This window comes from Urocitellus parryii, unplaced genomic scaffold, assembly GCF_045843805.1.
Source record: "Urocitellus parryii isolate mUroPar1 unplaced genomic scaffold, mUroPar1.hap1 Scaffold_40, whole genome shotgun sequence".
NCBI lineage: Eukaryota > Metazoa > Chordata > Mammalia > Rodentia > Sciuridae > Urocitellus > Urocitellus parryii.
Window position 1 is genome coordinate 4,466,422 of NW_027553586.1, and position 25,917 is coordinate 4,492,338.

The 25,917-nt window shown below is 34.0% G+C and overlaps 1 pseudogene; it reads left to right on the plus strand.

Moving 5' to 3' along the window:
• The first annotated feature begins 5,135 nt into the window (after window positions 1-5,135).
• Window positions 5,136-10,246, plus strand: LOC144252322 (protein lin-7 homolog C-like; annotated as a pseudogene).
• The last annotated feature ends 15,671 nt before the right edge of the window (window positions 10,247-25,917 follow it).

Genomic DNA, 25,917 nt, shown 5'->3' on the forward strand with positions numbered 1-25,917 from the left:
CTTATGGTATTTTATTATAGCAGTCTGAACATTCTAAAACAGGCACAAAATCATAAAATTTCTATTATGGAAAAGAGTAGGGTAGGGAAAAATTAAAGGTATGGGAAAATTCATATTACATACTACAGATCAAGAATCAAAATGCCAACACCACACCCTAGAGATCCAGGGGAAAGGCCTACCCCACATATGCACCGAGAGCCACCCTTTGCTGGGGTTTCCTATTCACCAAAGTGTGGTTCCACAGCCCAACATCAGGGTACTTATAGGCTTGAGGCTGCCACCACCACAAAACTTGGATATCGCCACTACTATCAAGGGACAACAATAAGGACCTGGCATCACCAAGGTCCCTGTGGCCTGGCTGCACCACAAATTTCTCTATTGGGGTGCTAACAGTTATCCTGCTACTGAGTTAACAGGGAATTTTGCATGGGGTTGCCTATCTCTTATTTCTCCTACTAACATCCAACTTATTATTATCCTCACTAATCATATAATCTAATACCTCCATATTCTCACATCCTACCTCATAAACATCTCAGCCAACCTCTAAGTCCCCCCTTTTACCACTAGAAACTGTAAACCTCTATGCAAACCTATTTACTATATGGTAGAAGATAACTGAATTCATCATTTCTGATTATAGTGACAAATGTGTAAATGTAAAAATAGAAACTAACTGATATATGGCTGCATATTGGATACATTAAATGCTGTAATATTGATCTCTTCCTTTAAAGTGAGGTATTGGTAACTTATAGCGACACTATAAGACAATAGGGCAGAAGCTGCAATACTTTGGATCCACACTGTGAGAGAGGAAGACACATAGACATCATGAAATTAACTAAAATGATTTGGAAATTAAAGAACAACCTAAGTGAGCATATATAGGTAAAAATTGATCACTCTGACAAAGAGAGAACAGAACAAATACAGGTTGCAAGAGATAACTTCAAGAAAGAGATAGAGATACTGAAAAAAAAAACTAGAAATCCTTGAAATGAAAGAAACAATAAGCCAATTAAAAACTCAATAGATAGTATCACCAACAGACTAGATCACTTGGAAGACAGGACCTCAGACAATGAAGACAAAATATACAATCTTGAAAATAAAGTTGACCTCACTTGAAGATGGTAAGAAACTATAAATGGAATATCTAAGAATTATGGGATACCATCAAAAGACCAAATTTAAGATTTATTGGTATAGAGGAAGGTTCAGAGACTCAAACCAAAGGAATACACAATCTCTTCAATGAAACAGTATCAGAAAATTTCCCAAGCATGAAGAATGAACTAGAAAGTCAAATATAAGAGGCCTATAGGACACCAAATGTACAAAATTATAATAAATATATACCAAGACACATTATAATTAAAATGCCTAGCATACAAAATAAGGATATAATTTTAAAGGCCACAAGAGAGGAAAATCAGATTTCATATAAGGGAATACCAATTCAGATCTCAGAAGGTTTTTCAACCCAAAAAGTCAAAGCCAGGAGATCCTAGAACAACATAAACCAAGCTCTAAAAGATAATGGATACCAACCAAGAATCTTATATCCAGCAAAATTAAGCTTCAAATTTGACAATAAAATAAAAACCTTCCATAATAAACAAAAGCTAAAAGAATTTACAGCAAGAAAGCCTGCACTATAGAACATTCTTGGCAAAATATTCCAAAAGAACAAAATGAAAAACAACGATTAAAATCTGCAAAGGGAAGAACCACAACAAAGGAAAAGCCAACCAAAGGAGAAATCATGTTAAGCTAAATACCAAAAATAAACAAAAATGGCCAGTAATACATATAATTCATGTCTCTTTTAACACTTTTTTTTCCTTTGTGCAGGGGATTGAACCCAAGGACTTGTGCATGCTAGGCAAGCACTCTACCAACTAAGTCATATCCCCAGAACTTTCAACCCTTTTTGATAAATTTTTACACATAAAAATTTTAACTACAATATCATCTAATTATTTAGGTTTTTTATATTTTTTGTTTTCCATTTCTCTTCACAATGTTATACAAATATTTTCTTTAAAATTTTTAGCATTTTATACATTATATTTTAATATATAATTAATCTGGTGTGTATATACATTGCCTGTGATATGGGATGAGGTATATTTTACTTTCTTATAATTAAAAAAAACATTATTCAAGATTCAAGGATGAAAAATATCAATTAGGGTAAAAATTATTTAATAAAGTATTTGTAAAGGTAAGGACAAGTTTGAGGGAAGCCAACAAATTTTGTGAAGTACCTGTCCTTCCATAGACTTGGAGAGGTAAGAGGTGAAAGAAGAGAGAGCCATTAAGAAAACCTTGTAGGAGAAGGCAACCTAATTGAAGTTATTCCCACCAAAAGCATGAAGAAACCAATTCACAGTCTAATAAATCTTGTGGGGAGGAATAAAGCATCTTGCTCTACTCTTATATTCTAAATTCATCTTTTTGGTGTTCCTTTCTGATGTAACTCAACAAGAAACCACATAATAAGGAGATTTATCATGCAGCCTACAGCATATATCTCACCAAAAGGTGAAAGATGGAAAAAGGAGCTAATATGGCAGCCATTGGTTACATGAAGCTACTGAGTACTTGAAATGTGTCTAGCCTGAATTGAGGTGCGCTACATGTTAAATAGATATTGGATTCCAAAGAATTACTAGGACAAACAAAAGGAACATGAAATAGCTTAACAACAATTATTTTCTTTGCAAATTTTGTTGGTAATCCATGGGTTAAATGAAAATATATTAAAATTAATTTCTCTAGTTGTTTAAAAAAAGAAGTTAAAAAAACAAGGTAACATATTCTATATCTTGATTGTAGTACTATATATAATACTATATATATATATATATATTTATATATTTATATATATATATATATATTGCCATTTTTTATATTTATGTTGTCAAAAATCATGTAAGTATAAAACTAAATAGGGCAAATTGTACCATATATAAATTATATCTCAACAAACAGGACTCTAAAAGAAAATCTAGCTCATAAAGTGATTTAACGGTATTTGGCACACACTAACTACCTGATAAATATTGGCTATCATTATGATTCATTAAAACAACCAGCATCAGGTTGATTCACAGTGGAGTAGAAAAGGGGAGCATAGGAGGAACAGACAAACTCTAAGAGGGGAAGGGAGGAGGCATGGGGTTAGAAATGATGGTGGAATGAAATGGAAATCATTATACAAAATACATGTATGGTGTGAATGCATTTTTGTATACAACCAGAGATATGAAAAATTATGCTCTACATGTGTAATATGAATTGTAATACATTCCACTGTCACATATGACAAATCAGAATTTTAAAAAAGATTTCATTAGCAGAGAAAAACCATTTTGAGTTAAGCTAATAGCTATAGAGGATTTTGAGTACTCAATCAGATCAAAGGTAAATGATGTCATCCACCAAAAACTGTAACTGTGGTTTTATGAGAGCAAAACATGGCATTTTCTGGCTATGCAAAAAGGACATAGGTTGTGAAAATAGGACTGACATAAATATAGCATAGTGGTCAGGAGTAAGGGCTCTGGAGAGGGAAGATCTGGGTTCTACTACTTGCTAGCTAGGTGACCTCAGGAAAATTAATTTCCCTTTCAGATTCTCACTGTAAGCTTGGGTCATATTTTCTACCTTGTTGCTCTGCAGACTGAATGCAAATTAAAATACACATTCATGTTTTTGGCACAGAGTTCTAAAAACTGGCAGATACTATTGTGAATTATTTTTATCAAAGGGAATGTGTGTCTTTCTAGGTCCTGGAGTAGAGCACATACAGATGGCTTGTGCAAAAGTGTGCCAGATCATTAAGGAAATACTACAAAATAAATAAAGAGGAATCAGAACCTTTAAAAAAAAAAAACAAGAATCAAAATGCCATCAGACTTGTCTACATTAACACTGGGAGCTAAAACATTTCCCAGAAATTTCTTCAGACTTCTGAGTAGAAATTACTTCCAAAGAATAATCTATATCCAGCCAAACTATCAATCAAGTATGAGGATAAAATATATCTTCAGCTATTTAAAGTCTCAAAAATTATTTTCCATGTACCCTATTTCAGAGAGCTACTAGAAGATTTACTCTACCCAAACAAGAATATAAACCAAAAAATGAAAAGCAAGAAATCCAGGAATCAGGGGATTCGACTTAAGAAATAGATCCACTTATGTGAAGTAGTGGTAGATTGTAAAACACTTGGCAGGTGCGAATATATATATATATATATATATATATATATATATATATATATATATATATATTTTTTTTTTTTTTTTACAGACCCTACAATTGCAAACTGTGATTAGTTAATTGCTTCTTGAAGGAAACTGTTAACAAAGATAAAACCTAGTTTGCTGTGTATTTACAGACCAGAGAGTCAAAATACAGATATTAAGATTTTGAACGCTCCATTGTCTTCCCCAAATCCTTTATTTCAGACAATTCAAACACGCTTTTGACACACAAGCATTTGAAGGTTTTCTTTTCTTTCTTTCTTTCTTTTTTTTTTTTTTGCTTTTGTTCTGTTTTGTTACCATTCTGGGGATTGAACCCAGAGATACTTTACCACTGAGCTATATACGAGCCCTCCTTATTTTTTATTGAGATAAGGTCTCAGCTCAGGCTGACCTTGAAATTGAGATCCTCCTGCCTCAGCCTCCCAAGTAGTCAGGACTACAGGTTTGTATAACTTGCCTGACTTAAAAATTATCAGTCAAGAAGTACCACAAAAAAATTTAGCACTGTTGGTAAACAGCATAAAATGTAGGTTAAAGTTATTTTGCACATATTATCATTTGAAATTACAGTCTCAATATTCTTCTTTAAGAAGAAGATACATTTTTAGAATTGTATTTAGAAAAGCCTCTTTCCTTATCCCTTCCCACAAACAAATGTGCACATATGATTGTTAGTTTGCTCCTTATGGTGTTCCTCATTTGGAAGTCTTTTTTTTATAAATAAGATTGTTTCTCTACAGCCCACCAGTCCATTTATTGAAGCATAATTTTATAACAGAAGAGTAGCTTCTCTGAATAGACTTTCTAAGATAGGCTTAAGACAAAGGTGACATCTTCCTCCTGAGCACAATGTCGATGTGCTTTGCAGAAAGGAACAAATCTGTTGGTGCTAACAGAAGTAGGTGTTTTTCTTTTAAAGGTAGTTAGTTGTAGAATTCTAACACGTGGCAGTCTTGTATTTTTAAATGCAGTAGAAAATGTGGGACTTCATCCCCTAGCATTTAGTTTTGGTAGTTGTCTTTGCTTTTTGTTGTTGAATTTTTTTTAAGTTCTTCAGTAGAATCTTCATCACCTTGGTAGGGATGAATTATAAGTGGTTCTATTCAGCAGCATAGGAAAGTTAAATTATCTCAGAATTCTGTTAACAAATAACTCCCAATAATCCTACAGTACAATATCAGTGCATGTAATCAAGATCCTGAGTGCCACTTGGGCACAGTAGTGTATGTCTGTAATCTCAGCTACTGCAGAGACTGAGGCAGGAGGATCCTAAATCCAAAGCCGGCTTTGGCAACTTAGTGAGACCATTTCTCAAAATACAACAAAAAGGGTTGGGGATGTAGTTTACTGGTGGAGTGCTTGCCTCAAATGTTTAAGGCTCTGTGTTCAATCCCTGGTAATAGCAGTGGGAGGCAGGGGGGGAGATAGTGCCTTCTAAATCATCAAAACTTAATTCACAAAGGTACAAAAAGAGGTAAGAAAAAATCAAACAGATATTGTCATTAATTGTTGAACATGACTTTGAATCTTGTAGAGTTTCTTAATAAAACACATCCCCACACTTCTCAATGACAATTGACTAACATGCTTAGTAGATTTGTATAAATGTATGCAACCCCTTAATATTTTTTAAGACTGATGCCAGTGTAACATTATATTTATGTTTGCTAAGCCTCTTTAAAAATATTATTTGGTTTGGTCATCAAATGCCTTTTATGAAGCAGGTGTATTATTTGCATTTTACAGTGAAAGGCACCGAGACACAAGGAGTTTAAGTAATTTGTTCAAGGTCTCACAACTAGTATGAAGAACAGAATTACATAGCTGGTTTTTATGTTTTATGTTTTATTTTTAAAACTACGTATTTGATTGAAATTGTCTGAATTAAAACATTGTGTTAACAATCCTAACTTGAAAACAAATCAGTTAATTTTATTCAGTTTATTTTTAATTTAAATGTGTCCTAGCCACTAACTAGATCTGTTATTAAATAGTTCATATCTATGCATATATCATGTTTATCTTTAGGAAATGACCAGTGATTTCACTAGCACATGGTCTGCTATTCAGTGCTTTGGTTACTAATATGATAATTAAGTAAATTTTTATTGCTTAAATAGTTCCCAATATTACTACTGACTTTTTTTGAAGTAGTGCAGTTAACATATCTGTCACATCTGAGCCCCAGTCCTTTCCTGTGACATTTAGTAGTTTATATTCAGTTTGTCTGTCTCTCAATTATTTTTTAAACTATGCTTCTGTAACATGCGAAATTTTAAAATCTGTAAAATTTAATGTGCTCAGATTTTACATTCCTGTTCTCAATGTGTACATGAATGATCTCCTCTTTCTCATACAAAAACCCAGATGCTTTGTTTTACCCCCTCTAATTTCTGCATACTGTTAGTCCTTTGGGGAATTAATCCTAATTCCTACAGTGTTACATAGGCATTTCAAGAATCCTTAGAGAAAGTTATTTTTCAGTATGTGTTTGTTTAACTCTAGATATTTGTAGAGCAATTGAAATGTTGGAAAAACTACAAAGGAGTGGACAGGTACCACCACAGAAACTTCAGGCTTTACAAAGAGTCCTTCAAAGTGAGTTCTGCAATGCTGTAAGAGAGGTGAGTAAATATGATTAAAAGTTAATACATTTAACTTCACAGAGGAAATCAAACATGATATATTCCAAGATTTAAAATATAACATCTTTTATGTTTTGCAGGTATATGAACATGTCTATGAAACTGTACATATCAGTAGCAGTCCTGAAGTGAGAGCTAATACAACTGCAAAGGTAAATTTGTTTATTTGCCAAAAGTGAGAATTCTTCATAAATTAGAGGTTGAAAATATATAATTATTAGATTCATAGTAAGCTTATTTTAGAAGCTAACATAATATCTTTCAAATTATACCAAGCTTCCCAAGTACTAAGAAGTAGAACATTTTTATTACTGTATGTAGTTTGGATAAGGCATTGAAAATGCTCTCACATACATTAATTATATACATATGAAATACATAATTGTGTTATATACAACATATTTACATGTAAAATAGCATCAATTTTATAGTTGAAGAGGAATTTCTCATTGATGAGGAAGTATCAAGATTAGATTATTTGTCTCAAACCACCACACAAATAGTAAATGGAAGAATAGGGTTATTTGATTTATCCTTTACCCTAGCTCTGCAAATATGGTATAATGTCAATAGTAGGCTACCTCTTCAGGGCTGAAGATGGAGTTTGTGTGCTTTTCCATATCAGATTTTCCCTCATAATACATTATTTCATTGTGTATTACTTGGATAGATATGTTAATTTGAGTAGTAGATGACATACTAGACTTTTAATCATTGCAGATTATTTTTTATTGAGTTCCTGGTTTCCAAAAGGACAGACTGGATTCTCTATTGAATACAAATACTTAAACTTGTGGATATGGTTTATCAGAGTAGAAAATAGAAATTTATTTTTTATACCTGAGTTGTATAACCTTCACAGCTTATTTAGTTTTTGAACCTTAGTTCTGTTAGGTAGGAAATGAGTGCTTTTTTGGGTCTTCAAATAAGTCTTGATTTTCTTCTTACCCCTTGCACCTTTGTTCATGTACCCTGATCCAGCATGAAAAAATGGTACCAGATTCCTTGATTAACTTTAAAAACATAATGAAACAGGAAAATCTTAATTTTGTGTTAGAATTTAAAGAGCATATAGCTCTATTAAATCTTCTGTGTTTTTTTTTTTTACTTGTAATTATATAGTTTGCTAGAGCAACAAAAAATATTCATGTTGGCTATACATGTGCCTGCTTTTCTTAATATAGAGACAATTCTTGATGTATTATTTATTTTGTGTATGGTACAAAGAGTATACAAAGAATATAGCAGCCAAAATGACTATATATAAGAACAACTCTGTGTGGGTTGTTATAGGTATGGTGTATTTTACACAAATGCCAGGCTATCTGGAGTTGAAGCTCCGGACTGTTAGTGCATTAGGGTAGAATATTCCTGTTTAAATGTTATGTGCCCAGCAAGCCTGCTTGTCAAGCTCTGCACATGGAACTACACAAAAGTTCTAGACAGTGGATGAGAGTGTGCCAAAAAATTCTGTTTTATACATAGTCCTGGAGTGTGTATTCTTTAAGTTATTATTTCTTTTTGGGGGGTTAGGGGTACCAGAGATTAAACTCAGGGGCATTCAACCACTGAGCCACATCCCCAGCCCTTTTTTGTATTTTATTTAGAGCCTTGCTGTTGCTGAGGCTGGCTTTGAACTCGCAATCCTCATGTCTCAGCCTCTGCTTACATTTCTTAAAAACCTCTGCTTAGCCTCTCAGAATGACCAGTGAATTTGTGAATACCCACACATCAAAAATATGCCTTACAATGCAGAATGAATTCTTTAAAAATCATGTTACATGCATTCATAAATATACCACAGGAAATTTCATCTTTATGTATAAATAAAAAGAATCAGTCAAATATAAATGAATGGATTAGCCAAAGAAAGTCAAGGAGATTGGGGAAAAGAGGGGAAAGGGGGGATTATGAACTGAAATTGAATTTCATGCAGCCGTGAGTTTGTCAAGATGAATCCAGCTACTATTTATAACTGTAAAGCTCTGATTAAGTGTGTGTGTGTGTGTGTGTGTGTGTGTGTGTGTGTGTGTGTGTATACATGCCTCAAAAGTAGTGAGATAGGTCAGGGATATACCTCAGTGTTAAAGTACATGTTTATTAACATGTATGAGTCCCTGGGTTTAATTCCCAGCACTGCCAAAAAACAAAACAAAAAAGGTATTTTTTTAAAAGGAGATGAAGTAAACAAAGTTCATATATTTTAAATATGTAAAATTTTCTTTCAGGTTACTGTCACTGCATTTGCTACCAGTGAAGGACATTCTCATCCTCGAGTTGTTGAGCTACCCAAAGAGAAGAGAGTCTTGGGTTCAATATTATGGGAAGCAAAGAACAAAACTGTCCAATCTATATATCTAGAAAAATTCCAGGTGGAATAGCTGATAGGCATGGGGGCCTTAAATGAGGAGATCAACTTCTTTCTGTTAATGGAGTGGTGAGGATGAATTTTATTTATATTTGCAGTAATGTTCTGTGACCACTTGGGGGTGCCTGTGGATTGTAGAAACAGAAGATGCTAGTGCAAGGGATTAATAAACTTTGTAGTTTAGGAATGCTTTAAGTGAATGGTAGGCAGTACTATTTAGGACAGTGGTTGTTTTTTGTTTGTTTCTTTTTTTTAAATGCAGCTCTGGGGATTGAATCGGGAGCTTTGCTCATACTGGTCAAGTGCTTTATCACTGAGCTCTGTCCCCAGCCCAGTGATCTTTTTAAGGCACTCTAAAAGTGGTTTGCATCCCTTCAATGTAAATTACCAGTGCTTAGTGGGATTTTTATTAGATAATTAAACTCTTCAGTAGTTAAAACAGTATACTAAATTAGAAATGTACCATCATATTTACTTTTATAGAATGGCAGTTTCTTGATAAATTCTGACATAGTGCAGTAATAAGACATGTATATTGATATGCTAATTACTTGGAACTTAAAAAATGTTTTCGAGACTGTAAGCACAATTGACGTATCACTGGATTTCATACTGATAAAACAAGATTTAGCATTGAAAGGATTCAGTATCTCTATAGCTATACCACCCTGAATGTGCCAAATCTTGTGTGAATTGAGGCAATAAAGACTCTCTTTACTTAATTTTAAATATTTGTAGTTGTTGTTACTCTCAAAACCTAAGTATCAATTGTGTGTGTGCACTTTTTCCGGAGCACTGAAGGAGAACATTACTAAAAAGCTGTAGAACTGCTGAAAGCAGCCCAAGGAAAGGTTAAATTGGTAGTACGGTATAAACCCAAAGACTTAGAAGAAATGGAGTCATGCTTTGAAAAAATGAGATCTGCAAAACACACGCAACAGACCTAATACATTTAAAACTTTATATTTAATTTTGCTTTTTAGCTAGAGAAGTTTTACTTGTGACCTACTAATGGCCAAAATGCCAATAATTGTAAAAAAACAAAAAAACAAAAAAATACAAACTTCCCTTGAAATCCTCCTTGCCATTTTATAAATGCCTATTTTAACACAGGAACATTTGTTCTTTTTTTAAAAAATTGTGAAAGACATGCTAAACGAAGATGGATTTTAAAAAAAAATAAGAGTTTGGCATAATTATCAATCCTGTGTTTTAAAAAGTGGGCATTGTAATATTCCTTCAGGAAGAATAGAAATTTCTATACATTTTTCTGCATGTTTGTGAGCACTGTGGTCTTAAAAGATTATTCCACTTTTCAGTGATTTCTCAGAATATAAGTCAATCAGCATTGTTATTTATCATTTAGGTATTATTTAGGTATTTAACACTGGATTGCATGGTTGAATGTGTCTGTAGTCCACTAAAAAACATGCTTGTTATTGATAGGATCATGTTGTTAAATTGTATATTTTCAAAATTAATGGGTGTGTTTTTAAATGTTGGGACCAAAGTAGTATAGAAGAATTATGGACTTAATTTAATTGTAAAATTATTAGAGATATTTGTTGTAGAGCTTAATATATTAAAGTATTGGTGTATATAAAAATATTATTGTTATTGTTATGCTTATATTCTTGCATTACAGGGTAAATAAACCCTGAAGAAATCTTATTTTAATATAGCTACAGCTATAGTAGCTTTTAGGATATATCAACATTTCCTTATAAATTATAGCTTCCTGGTGCAATGTCTCAGCTGTATCTGAACTTTCAGCCAAGTTAAATCTTTTTTTGGTGTTGAATCTCAGTAAATTAAGTAATCTGGGTTTTTTTTCTTTCAAAGTAATTCACAATCTGTTCTTTGTGTGGGTTGGCACCTATTTATAATTCTTAAAATAAAGATAGCATAACGAGCCAAATACAGTAGTTTTGCTTGGTACTGTTGGTACTTTTGAGCATGAGTAGCAGTAGCTTGTTTTCATTAATGCAATTTTTATAGTGTGTCTCAGAATTTTAAATCTTATCATAGAACGGTTCAGTCAATAGCAAAGATACACAAAGTGGTCTAGTATGATGAGGAAATGAAGGAATTTTCATCTTGTAAATGGATGGTTTGTGAATAAAGCTAAACATAAAGTAAGTATATAATCGGTGCTTGATTTGTAAATCACAAATGTTAACCCCCCCCTCCATTTTTTTAAATTTTCTTATTACTTCAAAATGAGTTGACTCAGTGTTTCTGAACCTTAGTTGCATATTAGAAAGCCCTGCAGAGCTCAAAAATTATTAATACTTAGGTCCCCTCCCATACAACTAATTCAGGGTCACTTGTTTATTTAAAAAAAAAACATACCAGATGGTTCTAAGGGACATCCAGGCTTGAGAACCGCTAATTCTGTTTGCAAGTATCAGAATAGAATACTTCAATTCGTAGCTACATGCTGATTGATTATATTATTTATTTAGGCATAAAACATACTTGGCATTTCTTATTTGGAAAGTAATAATAGTCTACCTTTTTTATTAAAAAAAATAGTAGTTTAAATATAAACTTTTAATGTTTAATCTTTATGCCCCTTTTGCTTTAAAACTTACAAAGATAGTGTTTATTCTTTGAAAAAGCAGCTTAAAATTACAGATGAGAAATGTTGTAATTCATGATTACATACTGTCTTAATATGGTCACTCTATCTTTTACTGTAATGCTAGATTATAGTGGCCTAGTTCTTTAAAAGTTTGATGATTCAGATATGTAGGGAGTTATTATGTTTTGTTGTCATTTTCCTCCTCTTCTAAATTTTTAGTTTATGTTTTATTTTTTCTTGACAAGTATTTAAATAGTTTGGCTCAAATACTTTGTTTATAATTAAAATGGATATTATAGCATGTATGTAGTAGAAGAAATAGCATGGCTTATCTGGAAAGAATGTCAGCATGACTTGGTATAGACTTAAAAGAATACATGTTGTGAATATTTTATAATGTGGAATGATCATTGAAATATTAAGGACTCTAGTAACTGTATTTCCTGAATAAATGTATGTTTATGAATTTTTTAACTTACAGTTTGTTGTTTCCTCTGCCAGCAGTCTGGTTTTACAGTTTTTATTGTCCAAAATTCATTACTGTTGTTTCTTTAAAGGTTATTATAGTAATAGTTAAATAATGGAGAAAAACAAGTCACTTGCTTTCTCATTGCTTTACAAGAACTTTAGAACTAATTTATATCTGGACATGGTTTTTAAAATACTGGCAAATGATATGCTTCTACTTTTTTAGTTCAAGATAATATTTCTCCAAAATGGATGTAAAATAATACTTTTTCAGCAGATGACTTCATTTATCAATTTAATTCTGATTCTAAAGCTTATTTAAAATAAATTTGTATGTGTTATGACCTTGTTCTTTGGAATTGAAAAAAAAATGATACAATTAGAAATAGTTGTGTTTCTGAACTCTGTTATCAAATAATTTTGCATAAGGTAAAAATACAATTCATGGTGATTGTCTAAATGAAACTTCAAGTTTCTATATTTTGCTTTGTCTTTCATAAAATGTAACTAAAGGAAAATTTCTGCTTTTTCAAGAGAAGCAGTGTGGTGTGCGATTGACAGCACATATTGTGGGCACCAGCTTCGATGATTTTAATCCCAGTTCTGACATTACTGTGAATGTTAGATAAGTTACTAAGTTCTTCAGTCCTTAGTTCCCTCATCTGTCATCTATAATAAGTGTGCCTATAAGTGTTATGCCATTATTGCCATTATCTGTAAAGCCCTTAGAGAGATGCATGTGTTTGCTTTTATCTTCTCCCCCATGTAAAATAGCTTTAGGACCTTATCAGCAAAAAGGAAATAATCATAGTCCAGTAATTAAAATTAGCAAGTTCGTATTTTGAAGTCCAGAAAATGGGATCTTTAAGTTATGCTTAAAATTTTTAGGAAGAATACCATAAAGAAATTACACATTTCTGTCCAAAGAAGCTCATGGAATTCTAATGTTAGTGCAGTTTTTGGGAAGTGGAAGATTTGGACCACACTCGGACTGAAAATCATTGGAAGATAGGTGCAGGTAAGGGATTTGTTAAATAGAAAAGCAGTTTGTAAGAAGATGATCTAGATGGAAATAGTTAACTGCTGGTGTCATGTATTATAAGGCTTAATTCATCATCATGATATATATATATATATAGATATATATATATATATATATATATAATTTGGCAGTGGGTGGGATTGGATTTAGGGCCTCATGTATGCTAAGCAGGTGCCCTACCACTGAGCTACACCCCCAGCCCCCTGAACTTCTAAAAAGCCATGGATGGACAGGGTTAATGCCGGAGGTGTAGTTCAGTGGCATATTATTTGCCTAGCATTGCATAAGGCTAGGTGTATGTTCCATCCCCAGCACTGCAAAAAACAAAAAGACACAAAAATACATGATAATGTACCAGGCAACCATAGTTTAATAAAAGAAAAAAAAAAACATTTGTTAGGCTTTACTTTCTTCAAAATTTCAGTAAATCAGACAATTCCCTAAATCTTTAAATTGTTTTGTCATGTTCAGTATTGTTGATTGCTGTGATTTTAATATAATGAAGTGACCCAGGTTTTTATACATTTATTTCTTCAGTGGCAAATGATCTTCACTTGATGAAATTTTTAAGCTTTATATACAAAGCAAGAGGTAAAACTCATACAGAACCAATTTTTCAGTTTTCTTCCTTGGATTTTTACATTTTAAGAAAGGGACAAACCTAGAGTAATGGTATATGCCTCTAGTCCCAGCTACTTGGAGACTGAGGCAGAAGGATTGCTTGATCCCAGTTTTGAGACTCTCCTGAACAAGGTAGCAGGATACATGCATCTCAATAAACAAATAAGAACAATAAAAAACAGCTGTGCCACATCAGTAACAAAGTATGTGTAAGACCTAATTTTTATCCAGTACAGAAGTGTATTTTGGACACCCATTAAGGAAGATATTGTCCTTCAAAAATTTTTGTAAGGAAAGGAAGTAGAAAATTTTGAATTGAATTTGTTACAGTCTCTAAAGCTGTTCTAACCAATTAGATTTTTTAAAAAATGGCATTGGAAGCACATAAGTTCTAAATATGTGCTAGGGTTTTTGTTTGTTTGTTTTGTTTTAAGTAATTCATCAGAGAGAAAAAAATTCTATACCCAAGTGAAAAATTTTATTTTTTTAAATTTTTAAAAAAAAATTTTAAATTTTTTAAAGAATTTTTTAAATTCTTTTGTAGTTGTACATGATGAGTGTATTTTGACATAAAACATCTGTAACTTCCCATTCTTGTGGTTGTACATTATGTGAAGTTACACTGGTCATGTATTCATATATGAATATAGGAAAGTTACATCTGATTCATTATCCTGCCTTTCCCATCCTTACCCCACTTCCCTTCCCTTCATTCCCCTTTATCTAATTCAATGAACTTCTGTTCTCTCCCCCCCCCACATTGTGTGTTATCATGTGCATATCAGAACATTCTGCCTTAGGTTTTTGGGGACTGGCTTATTTCATTTAGCATGATAGTCTCCATTTCTAGTCACTTACTGGCAGATGCCATAGTTTCATTATTCTTCATTGCTTAGTAATATTCTATTGTGTAAACACACCACATTTTCTTTATTCATTCATTTATTTCTGGTATCTCTTCTTTGACAGTCTTGAGCCCTGAATTTAGATGCTACCTAACCTGTAACTGTTTTCAGGTGTTAAAAATGAATGGTCTCCAAAGCATAAAAAGAGAGATTAGAATCCTAATCCCCAGTACCTCATATTATGACCTTATTTGGGGATAGGGTATTTCAAAGGTAATCAAGTTAAAATGAGTTCATTGAAGTAATTCTTTATGGCTGATTAGTACTCCATTGTGTACATATATTACATCCATTCGTCTGTTGAAAGGCACCTAGATTGGTTCCATAGCTTAGCTATTTTGAATTGAGTTGCTATAAAAATTGATGTGATTGTCAGTGTGGTATGCCGATTTTAAATCCTTTGTATATATACTAAGGAATGGGATGACTGGGTCAAATGGTGGTTCTATTCCTAGGTTTTTGTTTTTGTTTTTTGATGAGTCTTCATACTGCTTTTTCAAAGCAGTTGCAGCAATTTGCAGTCCCACCAGCAATATATTAATGTATCTCTTTCCTGACATTCTTGCCAACATTCATTGTTACTTGAATCATTTGACAGTAAATGGACAGATCTGGAGATTATCATGCTAAGTTAAATAAGCCAGTTCCCAAAAGGCAAATGTTTTCTCTGATATGTAGAAGCTAAACTACAATAAGGGGAAAAAGGGTATAGAAGTTCAGCAAATTAGGAATGAAGGGAAGGAAGGCAGGGATAGGAAGGAAAAACAGATGAATCTGATATTATATATATATATATATATATATATATATATATATATATATATATATATATATATATGAAAATATCAGTGAATCCTACCATCATGTACCTTCACAAGAATGGGGTCCTAAATAGAATGAGTTATATTCCATGCTTCTATAATTATATCAAAATAGATTCTATTGTCATGTATAACTAAAAAGAGCCAATAATTTTTTAAAAAATCAAGAGCAAAAGGAAAGATTGCTACATTTGTTTAAGGTGGGGAGGAGAATTATTTAGAGCGAACCCTAATCCAATATGGCTGGTGTCCTTACTAAATAAAGAGAATTTGGACACAGAGATAACATAGAGAGACCATGAAGAATCCTTAAAGATGCTTCTCTACATGTCAAGGGATGCTAAAGCTTGCCAACAAATCACCAGAAAAAAGGGGAGTGATGTGGAGCAAATGCCCATCGCATCTCTCAGAACCATTGCTGATTTCTAGATCTTGGAATTATAGCCTCTGGAACTGTGAGACAATAGCTTTCTTTTAGATACCTACTTTGTAGTACTTTGTTAATGCATCTCTAAAAAATGAATATGTGATAATCCACCTTTTGGTGGCACCACTATCAAAAATGGGTACTGGAATAAAATGTGGTTCCTTCCATGTACAATTAAAAGGTTCCCATGGAATTAGTCTTGACTAAGGAAGGATGAGATTCCTGATCTTTGAGAGTAAGGAGGATGCTACACACCTGTGTAGCTGTTAGCTTGTTCCTCCTGGGACTTGTCTGGGACTCCTGAGCTTGTCTAACCTAGGCTCAGCCTCACACAATGTAGCTTTTTCCTCACTTTATATCAGCTATTAATAGCTCTCATCTCAACTCTAGGCTCTGGCAATGTCTTCTTAAACACTGAGGAGAGGAATTTCTGCAGCAGCTGTGGCCCCAGTTGGACTGTGATGAGACTGTTTTTGGCCAGAAGTATTAAACCCAGTAAAGTTTTGTGCAGGCTTCTTATGATCCATATACTTTATGCAAAGCATTAATTCAACCAGAACTAATTACATTGCTCGCTCCTTAAAACTTCCTTGTACTTAGGATAAAATCAAAATACCTTGCCATGACTTAAAGGTTCTGCATAATCCATTTCCTACTTCCTCTACATTCTCATTTTATTGCCCCATTTGTTATCCTCCACACCAGTTCCCCTTACTGGAAAACTTTCCCTCTGGTTCTTCAACTCTCACCGCTCACTCAGTTGTCAGCAGAAGTCACCACTTCCATTAAACCTTCTGTTCACTTCCTCTAAATTTGGGTTCCTCATCATTTTGTTAATATGGTTAAGATATTTTTAACATTTTTAATTTCACTTTCTCCATTAGAATTTAAGTTCTGCAACAGCAAGAAGGATCATAGCTATATGTCCATCACTTGGATATATAGTGCCTGAAACATAGTATGAAGATTCATTATAGCTTGTTGAATTGGCCTACTTTCTATAAGCTTATGGATATATCAAGAACTTACATTGGAAACCAAAACATTCATGCATATGATACAGATTTGTCAACTGATTCTGATATTAAAATAAATGTCCTAGCAAGAACCTAAATACAAAAGATAATACCTTTGTCAATCTTATCACCTCATTCCATTAAAATGTCATGTACAATTTATGGAGGACAACAATGAAGGTTATTTTAGTCTTTTATAATAAAAAAACTCCAAATCTTATATATATATATATATATATATATATATATATATATATATACACACACACACACACACACACACACACACAATTTTGTGGTGCTGGCAGTCAAACTCACGGCCTCACATATGCTAGGCAAGTGCTGTACCCCAAACGTACATCACCAGCCCAATAGCTGAAAATTATGCACTCACTAATATCTGGTTTTAAAAATGTTTAATAATTATTTAAGGATGTCAGAAGAAACTAACTGAAGAGACAACAAAAAAGAAAGTTGTAAGAAGAAATTTACCAGCAATGGTTTCATTCACATCAGCTTTTCATTGCTGTAACAAAATACCTGAGGAAAAGGATGAAAGATTTATTTGGCTCATGATAGAGATTTCAGTCCATAATAGAGGTTTCAGTCCATGGTTCGCTTAATTTCTTTGTACAGAACAACATTGTGAAAGGATGTGACAGAGGAAAGCTGTTCACCACATGGCCACTGGGCAGCAAAGAAAGCTAGAGAAAAGAGCCAGGGACAGGATATTCCCAAAGGCACACCCCAAGGACTCACTCCATTCAAATGGATTCCACCTTGTACAGTTTCCACTACCTCCTAATAGTCCTTCAGCTATGAACCCATCAAGGGATTAATGCACTGATGAGGTCAGAGCCCTCATGAAAAATTTCCAAAAGTCCCATCTCTGAATATTGATGCACTAGGAATCAAGCCTTCAATACGTGAGCCTTTGGGGGAACATTCCAAAGCCAAACCATAACAATACATTTCAATAAAATGAGCTTTATATTTGAGTCTCAGTGGGTAGAAACTATAAAAATCATTATTGTGTTTATTTATTTAGTGTGCATCTACTCAACAACTATCATGTACTGGACAGTGTGCTTAGGATTCAGCAGTAAAGAAGACAGCTGAGAAGGGGCTTATGTTATAGTGGGAGAGACAGACGAATGAGAAAACGAGTAATGTAAATTTAGCTGATGAGCATCATAAATCCAGCAGGATGGGAGGGCTAAAGAGCAATAAGTAAAATAAGACTCAGTAGCAAATCTCAAGATTCACAACCTGTGATTCCATGCTGGGCTGTGACTGGGGTGTTTCAGGGAAGGGCTCAATAGGTCTGAGCAGCTAGCTCAGTTTTTATCAGAACTCTTAACAGCACCAATTGCACTCCTATAATGCTTGAAATCATTAAGTACTAACATTATTTTTTAAAGCACCTGCCATGTTCTGATGATGCTCCCTTTCTAACACTTCCATCAGCTCCCGACTCCAGTGAGAATAAAATCCTAAATTCCTCAAAATCTAAGTATGATCCTCTGAACCCTGCAAAACCCAGCTTCTGCTTCCTGCTCTACTGTTCTTTAGTCTCCAAGATGACAAGACTTTTATACTTTCTGATCCCTCTCCCTGAAATCTCCTTCAATTTCTGTTTGTATGCATTTATTTGCTTGTATACATATTTTTGCAGCTCCCCCACCTCAAGACTATAAACTTGAAGGGCAGGCTGGACCCTTATTCATTCTTTCATTCATTCATTCTCACCAGAACTGAAAGCCATGCCTGGCACATAGCAGACAATATTTATTGAGACAACAAACAACTTGAAAGAATGCAGTCATGCTATTTTACTGAGGATCCTCATTCTGTCTTCCAAGAATGGAAGCAGTTAGAGTGACCACTGAGGTAGAAGTGAAACCTATCAAGTATGGTATTACAGCAGTCAAGTAAAAATATGAGCACAAAATTTTGTGAGTAGAATAGCTGAAAGCAAAATTCACATTTTTAAATCAATTTGGTTGCAAAAACTGGAAAAATAGTTTTAAAGCCCCAAGGTGTGAACATTTATAATATTAATATTTTAATTTTGAATCTAAGGAAAAAGAAATCAGAATTTTCCCTACTACTTTGTGTAAATGAAAAACAGATTTATTACACCGCCTGCGGATAATCGTTCTCAGTTTACTTTTTACCACAAGGTGGCGCCAAAGTTCTATGGTTTCTATTTTAGAATTTTCTGGCAGTTCTTGCTAGCTAAAGATCCAGTCTAAGCTTAGAAATACACCTGATCTTTTCTTTTGAATTCAAAATTAAAATTGAAGTGCATTTTACAAAATTAAAATCTTGTTAAATGTGGAGAAGCAACTCTTACCAGTCCTCCATCCTAGTCTGTTGGCTCTGCCAGTCTTCCTCAGTTCCTTCTCCATTTCCCCTCATGAAGGTTTCCCCTAATAAATCTCTCACATGAGTAATCTTTTATTGGTGTCTGCTTCTCTGAGGACCTACACTTGCATAGTCATCTAGCAGAGAGTCATAAACATGAGTGTGGGCCTGTATCAAAATCAGGAAATTTTGTTTGGTAGTTGAGGATTGAACCCAAAGGCACTTAAACATTGAGCCACATCCCCAGCCCTATTTTGCATTTTATTTAGAGACAGCACCTCACTGAGTTGCTTAGCACCTCAATGTTGCTGAGGCTGGCTTTGAACCCATGAGCCTCCTGTCTCAGCCTCCCTAGCCACTGGTAATATAGGTGTGTGCACCACCATGCCCAGCAGAATCAGGAACTTTTAAATATTGGGAATCCAGGGTCTCATGTGAGACCTACTCTAATAGAATCAAGGGAGGTGGAACCACTTCTCCACATAGTTAACATGTAGACATTTCTGCATTAATCAAAGTTATTCAGTTCCTAGCAGAGTAGCTTCTGAGTAGGTATGTGGTAAATCCTTCTTGAAAAACTGAAATTAAAAAAACATTGAAAACTTCACAGCTTTATGTTATTTTATAATAAAAGGAATACACTGGAAGAATTTCTATAATTTTCCCCTATCACTTGAAGATCTTCCATTTAACCTTTCATATTAAAAAATTTAAACTTCTATAACCTAGATTCATATATTTTAAACTCAATATAAGATGAGCGTGTGTGAGAGAAATATTAGTAAATATTACCAGACCTGGTAATATAGCATTTTGGGCACCACTGTCTAGCACCACTGACCTGTTCTATGCTGTGTTTTTTGGTTTGGTTTTATTCCTTTCCAAAGTAATCTGAAAATTACAAATAATTGGTAGTTTGATGTGTTTTTACAAGAATTACCTCATGATTATTTATTTATTTACTTACTTACTGTGGTGCTGGGGAGTGAACACAGGGCCTTGTGTATACCAGGCAAGTACCTTACCATTGAGCCACATCGCCAGCTGCCCACCCTTGAATCTTTTTAGTTCTTAAAAGACATTTTCAAAAACCTTAGGGATGTTAAATTTTCCATTCTGTCACTTCTCTTATTTTGAAAAATCATAGTAAGCAGTAATTAGACAAAAAATAAAAACATAACTAATTGCTTGGGAATTACCCAAGAAGTATTTGGGAGTGTCATTTTGAGACTGTATTATGTCCAGTATAGAAAAAGAGAGAATGTGAAGTCTTCCCTCCACATCTTACCAAAAGATTTCCTCTCTTAAATCTCTTGTTATCTACTTCTTTTCTAGATTTTCCAAATATGCAGATAAGGAAGACCTTTCCAGGATGCTCTACCCCAAATGCTGGTTTTCAGTATGCACATTGTGGTATGCATGGATTTTGCACATAGATCCCTAAAATAACTGTTTTTTCCAAAGTGTTTAAAGTTTTCTTTGGAATTCCAGAGGAATGAAAATGTCCTTGATTCCATGACTGAACTTTGTGTTGGCATTTTCATTTTAACAAATTCTTAGCAAGACCATGTAGTAAATTGTTTTGGGTTTTACTCTGATGTTTCCTGCCTTTACTCTTTCTCAACAATATCTAGTTTCTTTAACACTCATTGAATTTTTTACCTAGTTTTATTCCTCCCCAGTAGTTGACACACTCAGATTATGGAGCCCACGTGTGGTTCTGCAATTCAGAAGCTGTTCCTTAGGGTTGCATTTTCCTCTTGTGTTAAAATTGAAAAGGAAAGATCAAGAAACGAAAATCAGATTTAGAAAGGATTAGGCGAGAATAGGAAAATACTTCTTATATTTAACCAATTGTTTTGAAATCTGGGGTAAATATGGGTCTTTAGAAGAACTGAAAAGTATATCTAACTCAGGATATTCAACCAGGTCAAGAGAGTAAGAGGCTTTTTTGGTGATGTTTTGAAAAAGGGATGGCTTCAAGCCAGTCCTGCCATAAGCCTCACTACTAGCCCTTTCATCCCAAAAGGTTCATAAGCTATGCACAGGTGGTATGTGTAGCTGCCAGTCACCGTCAACCCTTGCCCAAGCTTAGAATAAAGAGAAGCCCAAATTCAGCCAAGTGTGTAGCTTAAAAGGATGTTTTAAATTTGTCAACAATTTTACATTGTTACTGAATTTTTTTTGTCCTTCAAAATAATCAGTTTTAAATTAGCTTTAAAAAAATAAATGCTGTTTCCTATGAAAAATAAGAGATGTTGAGACACAGAAGGAGAAGACAAGTGAGAGAAAGCACCCTACTTAAGACTTGAGAGGATGACTGCTGGCTTCAGGGGCCTCATGTGAGAGCGTCACTATTCCAGAGTCCTGGATACAAGTGCAGAGACTCACAGCATGGAGACAATCCAATGGCAATTGAGGAGGGAAATAGTTCTTATCTGGAATATTCAATTATTAGAGTCTATGTCTATAGGTGTTTGTTCAGTGGAGATTAGACCCAATAGTCTTTCTTTATTCTCTGAATGTATCTTAGTTTGAAATGTTTTTTTGTACGTGTGTTTGTGTATATATGTGTATATTTACTCTACATATTCAGCTTCTAATTTCAGATGGCAGTTTGGCACCTGTGTTTTTGTTTAAACTCAACAGTCATTTCTCAACAGGTTATCTAATTATATCAAGAACAATTATGTTAAATATATTTGGTATGACTTTTAGATAAAGGGTAAGGTAAATTCTGAGTGTCTAGGACTACCTCTGAGCCATTTGTTTTGGAAAGAGAGGTATTTTAAAACTCATGGGTGTGTGTGTGTGGGGGGAGGCTGGGGTTGTGGCTCAGTGGTAGAGTGCTTGCCTAGTGTGTATGAGGTACTTCAATCCTCAGCACCACATAAAGATAAATATGTAAAATAAAAGTATTGTATCTATCTACAACTAAAAAAAAGTCTTAAAACATAAATAAAAATAAAACTCATCATGGGTTTTTCTTGGTGCATTGTATAATATTATCTTCAAGTATCAGCTCACCATGGACATCAAAAGTTTAAAATTGCTTGAACTCAAATCGTCAGAAAAGATGGTTACCTTTGAAGTGTGTCACTTCAACGGTTACATTGGCAGAGCGCGGCCCGGGCAGCTGTGCTGGGCCGGCCCTCTGGCCTGAGCCGCCTGAGGAGCGGGGCTGCCTCTGCTCTTCCATGGAGCAGAGGGAAAGGCGAAACTTCGGAGTGCTGAGTCCCTGCGCTGCTGCAGCGGACTGCTGAAGAGGCTGAGCCCACGCGGACCTCCAAAGGAGACAGACCCGCCCCAGCACGCAGGCCAGCTACCTTATAGCTACTGAAAGGGACCTCTTATAAATAGACAGTTTTAAAGAAATTGCAGATCCTATTAAGAAATTCCTTTTAGGCAGGCCAGAGCATTGCTTCATTTCCAGGTGGGTGGTGACAAGCTGTCCTTCTTGTCCTCTCAGGATGGGGTTTAGTGAGCACTAAGGGCTCATACCTTGAAACTTGTTTCATTCGTCTACTTCACCTTACTCTGTCCAGTAGGCTTGGTCCCCCATTACACCACCACTCCTTGTCTCAGGTGTTAGCTGTTGGTTATTTGAAATCATTTGCCTGCAGCATGGTGAAGTTTAACTTTTCATAAAAAAAAAAAAAAGTTAACTTTGCCGCATGGAACATTTTGTTCACAAAGGTGCTGTGGCAAAGTTTGAGCAGAAAAAGAAGATATGGGTAGAAGAAATGGGCGTTCTTAAAAATCTCCAAAGCCTTTAGATAAACTCGGAGAATTGAGGCAGAGAGGTGCCTTCCCCAAACTTCTTCCAAGTCTCTCCATGTATAGAAAAGCATGATTTACTATTTAGACAAGTTGTGAAGATCTTGTTATGCAGACTTCTTGAATTTTAATGACCAAACTTGCCCTGTAAGAAAAAGTACCTGTTTTACATCAGTATCTAAAGTCAGAAAGAAATGTCACATTTTTATGAGAGTATGTTTCTCTCTAGAGAGCATCAGACATCTTCCTGTTCAACTCAATGGAGGCAGTGAAATGCTGTATCTTCAATTTGAGCCTAGGAAAGTTACGTTATTGGCTTGGGAAACAGAAAATAACTGGATCCAGTCCTTTAGAGTGCCTACACCAGCATCATGACAGCCCTTTCTGGGCTGTGGTGGTGAGCAAATGTGTTGTTGTATTTCCTTCCTTGATTCGTGACCTATAGGTACATTAAGATGCCTCCTATTTCCCCCTAGTACTCCTCATTTCATCCTCAGAAAGTATATAGTATTTACTATTTTTCTTCTCTAAAGGAGGTTTCAATATAAATAGGAATGTGATAAGTAGGAACAAAAAAGGAGAAGATTTTCACTGTCATAGATTGCACAAACAATGGTACAAACAACTAAAGATAAAGTCTGTCCATGAACAATGTCAGATCCCACTATAGATGATTCATGATTAGTCTAGCATGAATTTGGGAAGGTCCTGTGTTATGCTACTCTAGCTACCATGAGCCATATATCATAAATAATAGATAATTATTTTCACATTATTTTGGAGGCTACAGGTCTGAGATCAATGTGAGAATACTATTTATTTCTGGTGAGACCTTACTCTGGCTTATAGAGGACCACTTTCTTTCTGTGGCCTCTTGTGGTTTTATCTGCATGTCTAAGTACACAGGGGGTGAGTTCTGGTGTGTCTTTCTTTTCTTATAAAGACAACATTCCTAAAGCATTATCAATTTAGTTAATTGGAGTTACCTCCTTAGTAGCCCCATGACCAGATTGGAGAAATTTAGTACTTCAACATTTATTTTGGAGGGGAACAGCATTCAGTCAATACAAGTCCATCTGTCAAATGCTTCCTCTGTAAGATACTACAGTTTTGTAAAATAATCATTTCTCATGGCATCCATATATGTATGTTCTCTATTCTCACAAAACATGATGATAAAACTTATATATCAAAAGCTTAATACATATTCTCTGAGTCTACATTTGTTTAACAATGGTACTATAAGGCTCAAGGACAATGAATGTAATTTTAAAAGCCAAATTGGGCTGGGGGTGTGGCTCAAGTGGGAATGCGCTAGCCTGGCATGTGCAGGGCACTGGGTTCTATCTTCAGCACCACATAAAAATAAAATAAAGATATGGTGTCCACCGAAAATTGAAAAATAAGTATTAAAAAACTCTCTCTATCTCTCTCTCTCTCTCTTAAAAAAAGCCCATATTAAGTAATCATTCATTATTTAGAATCAAACATTTAAAATATCTTTCTGTCATTTTAATAATCAGAAATAATGTCTTAAAGCTTGGAATATATCAATAGATATCAAGAAGTTGCAAGACTTTTTGAAAAGACCACTATCTGTACACCGGTATTTAAATTTTTCTCCTTCATTACTAAAAACTTCTAATAATACTTGTTGAACTTCTAATAATACTTGTTGTTTATAAATCCACACTCATGGACATCCAAAACACACACACACACACACACACACACACACACACACACATACACACAGAATAAAATAGTGGTTATTCAATTATATAATATGGAAATATATCACCTTGTAATTTTAGGGTACCATTTCCAATTCATTTTTCCTTTTCTTCTCATTTATTTGCTAAATTTAAAATAAAATCCTAAAATGAATATATAGCTCAGTACAATGTCTTCCTAACCCTATTGACTAATAAAAATCTAAATCTTACTTTAACTACTAATAAAATATACTTTGTTTATTCAAATATTAAAAAATCAATTTTTTGAATAGTTCCCATATTGACATCTATTTTAAAAGCCATAGCTTAATGGTATTACCAAAGTGAATGGAACTAACAAGAAATCAAGTGCTTAAATTAAGCTGCTTAGTTTTCCTTCAGAGTCTAATGTGTGATTTAATCTTATTTCACTCTATTGAAACAAAAGATAAAAGGAGTATAACATTGCAAGTACTTTAATTTGATGCTGATTTTCAGTGACATTTTATCAATATATTTTTCTTTTCCTTTATTTTCTTATTAAGCCATTATTTCTAGTTGTGTTATTTGTTTCATGATTAATTATAATCACCATTTTTAGGGATGCGTCTATGCTAACAATAAAATAGAAGTAAAATAAAATAAAAAAACATTAAATTCTACCAGTCTTATATTTGACATGATTTAGGTTGAGTCTAAAGAGTTTCTCCTTAATTTAACCAATATTCTTTACATAAAAAGTACATAGTAATAATAACATAATTAATAATGATAATTCTAGTTTTCTCTCTTCTCCCTACACAATTTGTACCATATATAGAAATATTTCATCTGGCAATGTGTAAATCCACAAAAAAATTAAGCCGAATGAAAAT